Below are 11,725 nucleotides of genomic sequence, written 5' to 3' on the forward strand. Positions count from 1 at the left end.
GAAAAGTAAAGAGAAAGAAGATTCTCTTCTTTTCTCACCCATCCCCCAAATCCCCTGCAAACGCCATCCTCTTTCCAGCTCATACATCCTATCATGCATAGACTACTCAATTTTTTCAGAAACATTATAAACATCACATTTATCTGATATGCACTTTGTCATTATATAAGCAGAGGTCTTCAACCCTGCTCCTGGAGTTGTGTCCTTATTTGTATTATCAACTTTATCAAAAATATTTCCATCATCCAAATAATCTCGAAATGTTTTAAAAGCTGCCTCAGGCCTAACTTCTTCCATTCATTAAAAAATACCGACTTTTTCTGCTGTAAATTCAGGTATATGTCCCTATATCCGAGTAGTGATGTCATACATTTCATATAAGGCAATACATTAGCGCATATATACATGCACGATATATGAAGATATAAGTTTATACCATAGAATAATTATTACATATACATATATTTAAATGAGTTATGATCACTTATTATTTGGTACTGTATGTTAATGCAATATATGCAAACAATATATGTTCAACTGAAATATATTTAAACAACATATATGCAAACATTCAGTATGCTTGTATGATTTTATATGGATTTAGTGGTGTTTGAATCCTGGCATTTATTCTAATTTGGTTTTGTTTCAGGCTTTTTTGTGTGTTTAGCATGTAACGAATACCCTGGTACAGAGGTGACATTTTTCATCCTGTCCTCTAGAGACTTGCATTGCAGACCATATTATCCACTTCCCTCTACGGCATTTTAAATAGTTTGGTACACCTTCTATATATATATTATATATATATAGAAGGTGTACCAAACTATTTAAATTGCCGTAGAGGGAAGTGGATAATATATATATATATATATATATATATATATATATATATATATATATATATATATATATATATATATATATATATATATATATATATATATATATATATATATATATATATATATATATATATATATATATAACCTCTATATATATATATATATATATATATATATATATATATATATATATATATAGGTTTCATATTTAGATATATTTAGATTATATATATATATATATATATATATATATATATATATATATATATATATATATATTATTATTATTATTTTTATTTTATTTTTTTGCTGTTTTGTGTTTATTTGTGTATCAATTTAGTATTTTGAGTTTGAGTTTGATTTACTCTTTATTTGTTTACTTTCAGTATTGAGCTTTGATATTCACAATTCTGTCTTGGATTTCCATGTGTAAATTGTTACTATATTATCTCATTCAGTGGTTCAATAGATACAATTTATTTTCACTCCCTCATTGAGACTCTTACAGTTAGTTTGAATGCAAACTATTGACAAAAGTGAATTCCCCTTTTATGAGGCTTTCTTATTGTACAAAGACTAAGGCTAGAAGGCCAAGACAAGCATGAAGGGGTTTGTTTGTGTTTTGTTTATTTTTGATATCTAATAAAAAGCCAGTTAACCTCTGCATCCATGAGTCCTTCATCCTTTGCCTCACCTGGCAATAAGTAACATTACAAACATTTTAAATCTGTTTTATACATAAAATGTATAGTAACACTGCACACAGAAAAATAGGGTGTCAAAATTGTACCTTTAGTTTGTCGCTGGGGCAGTACCCTTAAAAGGACATCTTTGTACCTGTTTTACTCCTAAAAGGTGCATATTAGTACCTTTGAGTACAAATGCATACCTTAAGGTACTACTATGAATCTTTTTGTGGTAAAAATGGTACAACGTTGTTCTTTTAAGGGTACTGCCCCAGCGACAAGCTGTTGTACCCCTAAAGGTACAATTTTGACACCCTATTTTTCTGTGTGTATGACATTTGACAGAGATAGTGATTTTTCACATATATGATTTAAACATACCGGTATATATTATGTGGAATAAATATATGTCAATATTTCTGACAGCTGTGCATATTTGTGCATTTATGTTTTTACTCTATATCAGCATATTTCATATATGAGACCTATATGTCACATGTAGCTCAGACAGGAAGACAAGGACAGGTAAATACGTTGCTCAAATAAAGTTTACTGAAGGTTTCTCAAAACAGGCAATACATAGGAATAAGCACACTCTTTGCATAACACAACAGTCCATAACAGCTAACACAAACGGTGACTAGACAAAGACTGAGTGAAGAGGATGGACTTAAATAGGGAACCAAAACAAGTTATTAACAGGACACAGCTGGAACAGAACTAGATTAACGAGGGTAACCAAGGTGACAAACAAGAGGTGGGAAACTGACAAAGTAAGATGTGACAACAGAAACAGACTGACATGTGACTATACACTCAGCTAAAGAATTATTAGGAACACCATACTAATACTGTGTTTAACCCCCTTTCGCCTTCAGAACTGCCTTAATTCTATGTGGCATTGATTAAACAAGCTGCTGAAAGCATTCTTTAGAAATGTTGGCACATATTGATAGGATAGTATCTTGCAGTTGATGGAGATTTGTGGGATGCACATCCAGGGTACGAAGCTCCCGTTTCACCACATCCCAAAGATGCTCTATTGGGTTGAGATCTGGTGATTGTGGGGGCAATTTTAGTACAGTGAACTCATTGTCATGTTCAAGAAACCAGTTTGAAATTATTTGAGCTTTGTGACATGGTGCATTATCCTGCTGTATCGCCATCAGAGGATAGGTACAAAGTGTGCCAAAAAACATCCCCCACACTATTACACCACCCCCACCAGCCTGCACAGTGGTAACAAGGCATGATGGATCCATGTTCTCATTCTTTTTACGCCAAATTCTGACTCTACCATCTGAATTTCTCAACAGAGACTCGAGACTCATCAGACAAATCGAGACTCATCAGACCAGGCAACATTTTTCCAGTCTTCAACTATCCAATGTTGGTGAGCTTGTGCAAATTGTAGCCTCTTTTTCCTATTTGTAGTGGAGATGAGTGGTACCCGGTGGGGTCGTCTGCTGTTGTAGCCCATCTGCCTCAAGGTTGTGCTTTGGTGTATATCTCGGTTGTAATGAGTGGTTATTTCAGTCAAAGTTGCTCTTCTATCAGCTTGAATCAGTCAGCCCATTCTCCTCTGACCTCTAGCATCAACAAGGCATTTTCGCCCACAGGACTGCTGCATACTAGATGTTTGTCCCTTTTCACACCATTCTTTGCAAACCCTAGAAATGGTTGTGTGTGAAAATCCCAGTAACTGAGCAGTTTCTAATAGGCTTCATATGTTTTTACTTTATATATTGCATATATTGGTATTTCATATCATTATCATATTTTCATATTTAACATTTCCGCATGGGATAGATCTTTTTTGAAAAAACATTGGAAGCTTGCTGCCGAGTGCACAATGACCAGTGCGCTTCATCCCACTGCTATCTTTGTAAACACAGGAAGGGTCATCTTGCAGTGGGTAGACCAACATTGCCAGAGCTTCTGTTCTTTGAGCTTGGGAGAAAGCTACTGCCCTTTTGTGTTGCCCCACCATCTTTGTGATGCCTGTCGATAGTGGTTCTTTATTAGTGGAGCCCTGTAGGGCCATAGGCCATCTTGTGGTGCTGGAACAACTTGTCACCCTTCTCCCCAAGGGGATTATGGAGCCTACACTACAACCACCCGACATCGCTGGAGCAGGCGATCCAGCTGACTGGTGAGCATGTGATAGTATTGAGAGTTTTTCTACCTCTGGTTCTCTCTTCTCTCTCTTCTTTGGCTAGAGTGGTTTTCTTCTGTAGCCAACACTTTAGGTGGGGTGAGCGCTAACATCAAAGACCTTTTCTCATCCCAGACCCAGATGTGGGACATCCCTGTCTTCAAGTGCTTCTATTTCCTATTTACCTCTCTCCCCTCTCAGGTATCTGCTAGTAATAGGCATAATTCAATTCAGGGGCCAAAAGTGAATACGGTGGTTAATCTCCAACTCAAAAACACCTTGATATTGGGCATGAATTGTGCAGTTTTATTGGGTAAACATGCTTGGGTGTTTTCTGCCAGTAGAGTGGTACAGCATGCACTTATCCTTATTTTTGTAGGATCAAGGACGAGTTGACAAACAAAAGAAGATACAACATGACTCTTAGGCAACAAAAATCACTTAGTCTGGAATCATTTCTTTTAGCTGTGAATGTCAGCTGGTGAATCCCCGACCCTTTTCCGTTAATTGCGGTCCCCTTGGAAAGAATTAGGATAAACCTTGTCGGGCCATTATGATCAGCATGTAGGCATCCCTTTGTACTCATCATAGTGGATTATGAAACACCTACAGTGCAGTACTTCTCCACACACACTTTTGCAGAAGTTCTGTTTCTCCCAATCGGCAGAAATGAGAAGGGGAGTTATTGATACATTTCTAACAGCTGTTATTAATTGCAGTAAGGGGAGAGATGGAATAAAAGCCAACTGGAGCCAATGGATGGAGAGACGAACTAAGGAACTTCTGTAAGTGTGTCCCATGAGGAATTTGTCCTATGCTGGAATGCAAATATTTTTTGTTTTCATTGTTACCAATAATAATAAAAAACTTACTAAATACAGCCCCCTCTATTTCACGGGATAAATGTATTACAATTTTAAGTGAATTGGCTAAAGAGATGTGTCTTTAATAGATTTAAATAAAAAGGGTGTGCCTGAGCTCTAAACATTTTCAAGAAGGCTATTCCACAGTTTAGGAGCCAAATGTGAAACAGTTGTACCTCATTTATTAGACTTGATATCTTTGGTACTATCAAAAATGTAGAGTTTTGTGACTTTAGGATAGGATTATAGGATAGCATGATGTGAGAATCAAACACCTAATTTAACTCCTCAGCTCAGTAAAGATCTCCAAGACCTCAAACTTGTGTTAGAAAAGAGAGATATAAAAAAATGGACAGTGTTGGGGGTACTCTAGGACCAGGATGGGAACCAGGACGGAGACCAAGATACAGAACAGCCACCTAGTAGTGCATTCATATAATCCAGTCATGAATGCAAAAAAATAGCTTTTCTGGATCTGAAACAGGTAACGTTTGGTATCTTGGCAATGTTTCTAAGGTGGGAAAAATGCTGTTTTTATAACATGGGAAATATGATTTGTTGGCAAGTGCTATTCGCACTAGCTCCGCCTAACAATGCCTGGCTGTGCCAAAGATTTAAAACACCGCCCATAATTTAACAGCCTTAAGCCCCTTTCACAATACACGTCGGACCCGCAATATTCCCAGAACATCCCGGAACATCCCGGAACTATCCCGGAACTAAAATTAAACAAGCAGAAATGTGTGCAAACTGGACAAAAGTCGAGACCACGTACTTCCTTACTATCCGCGCTGAAGCTGAGATCGCTCGCCATTATACGTCACATCCGGATGTCACGTGTCAACTCGATCCATGACCGTTCCGGGTTGTGTGTGAAAGCGCACATATTACGGTATTTCGCTGGCTGTGTGAATGGACCAAATCTAGCGGCCCGGGAACAAATGCCGGGTCGCATTATCTGTGTATTTGCCGGAATCGCAGTGTGAAAGGGGCTTTAGTGGTGCAATCAGTAAAGCGTATGGCTAATGGATCATTGTTTTGTCACAATCAACATTTCGAATCTGCCTTTTGCAGAGCTTGCTCATCTCTCTTTTCTCATCACAAATCACATCAGAAAAGCATTTATTTTCAATAAAATTAAGAAAATGTTTTTTTTTTTTTTTTAAACATTTAATTTTTTATTTTTATTATAATAAAAGCATGTATTGGGTATGGGGAGGGCTTTTAGTATTCACACTCTGTTATTATTGCATCCTGTTAATGTACAACAATACTGAGGTGCAAATACTGTCAAATACTATCTGTCAAAATAAAGTATACTTTTCATGTAATTACTATTTATATTACAAAGAACTGCAACTTTATATGGTGTAAATATAATATATCACTATTTTTACTTAGTAAATAGAATCTACAAAGCTATTTGCACTGCCATATTTGCAGTGTAAATCGCTAAGATTTACTGTGATCATTGATTTTCACTGCATCTATCGCTAAGAAAATATGTTGATTTCACTGAGTGTTAATAAAATCTAGTTGGTATTTAAACTTGGTGTAAATATCATCTATCGCTATTTGCACTTTGTGCAAATAGCCACTGCCTTTTTAATAAATTATAACTGAAAGTTTAACACTAAGCACACGCAACCAAATTAGTTAATTCTATTTTCTGTTCTCTAAGTAACATTAAAAATAATGTTACACCTGCAACACCTCCCCCCAACCATTCAGACTGGGCTTGTGCTTCTAACTGCATCCTAGAGCAAATTCATTAAGACCAACATAATTTTGTTTAAGCCAGGTTTCAGGCAGGTGGGGGGCATCGTAAATTTTATCTATGATCATTTAATTTACAGTAACTGCCTTGCATGGGTGCAAGAGATCAAATCTTTAAGAGCCGAACCTTTAACCACTGTGGTAACACTTTCTATGAAGCTCATACTTATAGTTATAATGAATTATTATAGCCCCATACCTATTTATAAGTAAGTACTATTCTATAAATATATTTATAAAGACTCATTAAGACATTAAGAGCACTCCACCCCAGACTGTCTCATCACAGACTACATTGCCCATAAACCTTTGCCCGTCACTCAATAGCGCTCACTGTTTACAACTGTGTCTCATCACCTCATTACCTCTACCTATCTATACCTTGTTCACTCAGTCATTCATTGCAAAGTCTTGTTTTGTCTCACGTTTCATGTCTCTCTCGTTTTCGTTGGTATTCTTGCCTATTTCGGGTTACCCTTTTGCCTCTGTCTCGTTTTGTTTATATGGTTGAATTTTGCCTTTTCTCTGACTACTGTTGTGGATTATCCTTGAATAAATACTGCATTTGGATCCTACCTTCTGTCTCAGAGCAGTTGTGTTACAGAAGACTTCGCCAAAATATAGATCCAGCAGAAGAACTCCTATTCCTTCGTCAAGGTACTTGTACCATTGAAAATTACACAGATCACTTCTGTGCTCTGACAAATCATGTCAAGTGGAAAGATACTGTTTTGAAGGACTTTTATTCCGATGGATTGACAGAACCTATACGATCATTCATGCCACAAGGTCAAAATGACTTTACTTTAGAACAATTTATGGACTATGCTAGCCTAGAAATCTAGATGCACCCTAGCGGCAGCATATCTAATCTGCCACGAGTATCTGCCACGAGAGTCTAGCAACTCGCAATACACTTCTGAGCTGTAAAAAACTAACTTTCGAATCAGCTTTGACTGCAACACTGGAAGACTTGGAGTTAAGTTTTTCTATGAGAAAAGAACAAAGAACGGCACTGAAGTCATCCTTAACAAGGGAAGATGTGTTCGGAGTTTTGCCGACCGGATACAGCGAATGTTTAATCTATCAACGAGCTCCGCTTCACGTTTCTCTGGTTAGTTGTTGCACTATACAATTGTGTGGAGAGGGAATTTGAAAGACAACCGTTTATCCCGCCCCTCGGATTGAGCCCTGTCAATTGTGAGTTTTCAAGACCAAACATCTTGATGTGGGTCTGGCTTGTCAGGCTAGGACTATGCACTATTATTGTTTGGTTCCTTCAGTTGGGTAAGTAGAGGTGGATGCTATCCCCAAACATTTTTGCAAAACTGTGTCTACGGACAAGATGGCCACTGAACCTGTGTCCTTGGACAAGATGGCCGCCAAAGTTGTGTCACGGGACAAGATGGCTGCCGAGCCTGTGTCCTCTGACAAGATGGCCGTCGAGCCTGTGTCCTCTGACAAAATGGCCGTCGAGCCTGTGTCCTCGGACAAGATGACTTCCGAACCTGTGTCACGGGACAAGATGGCCGCCGAACGTGTGTCTTTGAACAAGATGGCTGCCAGATGACCTTCCAGAGCCCCGTGTCGTCTCAGTAGACCTTCCAGAGCCCCGTGTCGTCTCAGCAGACCTTCCAGAGCCTAGTGTCGTCTCAGCAGACCTTCCAGAGCCTTGTGTCATCTCAGCAGACCTTCCAGAGCCTCGTGTCGTCTCAGCAGACCTTCCAGAGCCTTGCCGTCTCAGCAGACCTTCCAGAGCCTCGTGCCGTCTCCGCAGAAGGAGAACCTCGTTCACAATCACGAACATTCTGATCACCTGCACATCATCACCAGAGCCAGATATAGAGGGAATGCATTGACATCACTTTCCTGCCGGAACACGCCCCCTCAGCCACGGCTGAGTGGCAGATGAGCTGCTGCGTGACTGCAGTTAATAGAGAAAAACGCGAGTTGAGCAAACGATTATCAGTTAAACTAAAGGTTGGGCTTGATATAGTGGTCCTTACAACTTAGCACAGATTCAGTGATCCATGGATAATGACATGCAGCCAGGAATTGTGTTTTCCGGACATTTTTATGAGCCTGATTTCGACATGATTATTTATAAATGGTCAGTCATCACATTTTTCGAGTGAATCCTGCATGTATATGTGGATGGGTCAGTGTATTGGAACTGTGTATACGGCTGCTTGTCACGAATGGAAAACAAAAGTTTTATTCAAATTCTGAATATATTATAGACCTATTAATAAAAAAATAAAAAAATATGTTACCCAGACAGCGAGCAAAGTGTGCAGTCAAGCTGGTATACAATGAATCTCTTATTTTCCCAATGTCTGCACTTACAGAGGATTGACGCGCTTGTTAACTAAACTCAGAATGTGGACAAACACTCGAGTGAGTGACTATGATGCGGTGAGTGGATTCCAAGTTCAACACCTGTGATTGGCCAACTGCGTTGTAGATATCTACAAACATGTCTGTGATTGGCTACATTACTCACCGAAGCGAAAACGCGTTGGAAATGTATTCATTTGACGAGTGCAAATACAGATACAAACTGGATCATTTGCTAGCTCCTTTTCGGATGGCGGATTACATATCCTAGACAAGCAGTAATGGGCAGCACTTCCCTCTTAAAGCAAAGGCAGCAGCAGGTTGGCTGTGTTTGAGTGAGAAAATTACAAGCTATTATCAAATCCGTCTCAAACTCGAAACAGCGATGTCTCTTGGGTCCGTGGTCAAGCCTCCCCTGGTTTTGTGTGCTTTTGCTGCATTCACGCTGTAAACCAGTGCTGCCTCTCAGTCTTTCTGCCACTCAGTGGGACGTGCATTCCATCTATAAGCACGACAGTCACAAACAATCATCGTCTGGTCTTGCACCGATCACCATTTTATGACGACCGTCTACATACCTGTTGTGCTACTTCCCTGTCTTCGTCATCTTCGTTGTCTCCATCTTCATCATCGTCTTCATCTTCACCATCGTCTCCACCATCTACAAGGAAAGTTCAGTCATCAGTCAGTTAATGTTTCTCTGTGTCAAGATATCAAGATATCATTATGTGTCCGTTACTCTGTTAGTAAACTGTTTCACGTTACACTTACCTCTGTGTTCTTGTCTGTGTCTGACAGAAGACCAGACCAAATGCAGAGCTCTCCGGGCACAGGTGGCAACCGCACTGCTGTACACGTCACCAACTTGGTTCACGCTGTACATTCCTCCATTATCCAGCACACCACACCTGCAAGATGGAAGCAAATTCCCACTTATTCCAAAACAAGAGAGGCCGGGTGGCGTTTATCATCTCCCTACTCGCTGGTTGAGCACTCCAATGGGTGCAATCCATGTGGAAATCTAATGCCCCAGTCACCGGCTCGGTCTCCGCTTTCTGTTTCCATCTAAAGGAAGTCTTCGATCACCAAGCTACTGAACTGTCTGTGCATGACCAACTCTTCAACATTCGTCAAGGGAAAAGAGAAACCACTAGTTCATACGACGTTTCCGCACTTTGGCGTGTATGAGCTGGGGGAATGAATCCGCCCCCATAACCGCATTTCGCTACAGTCTTCTCAATGATGTAAAGCAACGAATTGTTGTTTATGAAGATTCCATGGGTCTTATTGTTAATCCAGAAAACAGTCAGAGTATTGAAACGACTGTATGCCTGTGGTCTCACCGCGCATACAGTCAATTCTCTGCCTGTACAACCATCTGTCGCACCTCCAGCACCTGAACCCATGCAGATTGACACATACCATCTCACCACCACTGAACGCCCAACGCTGGATCAACGAGCAATTGTGCTTGTATTGTGAGGGAGACGGACATGGGATTTCCACTTGCTCGGTGTGACCTCCTTTTCAGCAGTGAGTACCATCCAATTACCTCCTCATACTGTTCATCTTACTAAGAACCTGGTGTATGTTAATAGTTCTCACTCATCAGTTTCAGCACAAGCCCTCATCGACTCCGGGTCGGCTGAGAACTTCATCAGTCAACAAACCCTCCAGAAACTGAATTCCCATCGTCAACACTGCCCAGTCGACCGCAGAATAACCACCATACAGGGAAAACCACTGGGCCGAGATGGTGTCCACCATTTCTCCCCCACACTAACACTGCGTGTCGGTAATCTGCATGAGGAAACCATCACATTCATGGTTCTGGAGGAGTCAACCGCCGACATCATCCTGGGACGCCCGTGGTTAAACCTGCACCAACCCCACATCCACTGGTCCTCCGGAAAAATCCTTCAATGGGGTGAGAATTGTTTCCAACACTGTATCCATCGTCCCGTCAAGGTCAAACCCAAATCCTCTTCAGTATACCAACAGCTTTCAGTGCAGTCTACGTCAGTGGCAAGTCTTGACACCCAGATCAACGTGACCATCCTTCCTGCTTACTGGGCCACCCAGGATGTCTTCAGTAAGTGGTTGGCCACCAAACCACCACCTCATCTGCCATGGGACTGCGCAATTGACCTCCTGCCTGGAGCCACCTTACCCAAGGGCCGCATCTACCCTCTGTCCATCCTGGAGCAGAAGGCCATGGAGGAGTATGTGCACAAAGTACTAGAACAAGGGTTCATCAGACCATTCACATCCTCTGCCGCTTCGAGCTTCTTCTTCGTGGCCAAGAAGGACGGAGGCTTGCGGCCGTGTATCGACTATCATCATCTCAATTCCCAAATGGTAAAATTCAGTTGGAGCCACCATCTTCTCAAAACTCGACTTAAGAAGTGCCTACAATCTCCTTTGCATCCGAAAGGGAGACGAGTGAAAGACCACCTTCATTACCCCCTCAGGTCACGACGAGTACAGGTGATGCCATATGGGCTGTCCAACTCACCTTCTGTCTTCCAAAACTACATGAACGAAGAATTTAGGGAATTTCTAAACAAGTTCGTCATTGTCTATATTGATGATATCCTTATCTACTCTCATAACCTGAGGGAGCACGAAAAGCATGTACTGCAAGTCCTCCAGTGCCACGGCCACTCGTTCACAATCACCAACATTCTGATCACCAGCGCATCATCACCAGAGCCACATATAAGCACGACAGTCACAAACACTCATCATCTGGTCTTGCACTGATCACCATCATACCTGTTGTGCTACTTCCCTGTCTTCATCATCTTCGTCGTCTCCATCTTCACCATCGTCTTCACCATCTACAAGGAAAGTTTAGTCATCAGTCAGTTAAGGTTTCTCCGTGCCAAGATATCATTCTGTGTTCTGCCTGTGTCCGTTACCTCTGTTAATAAACTGTTTCACATTACTTACCTCTGTGTCTGACTTTTTGAAAACAGGAGCACCAGGATAACAGTAAGTTTTCAGTGCTCACCTTGCCTTTAGTTGATGAGGTATGCCAGACAATGGACTTCAGCATTGAATTTG

This window comes from Pseudorasbora parva, chromosome 9 (genome assembly GCF_024679245.1).
Source record: "Pseudorasbora parva isolate DD20220531a chromosome 9, ASM2467924v1, whole genome shotgun sequence".
Lineage (NCBI taxonomy): Eukaryota > Metazoa > Chordata > Actinopteri > Cypriniformes > Gobionidae > Pseudorasbora > Pseudorasbora parva.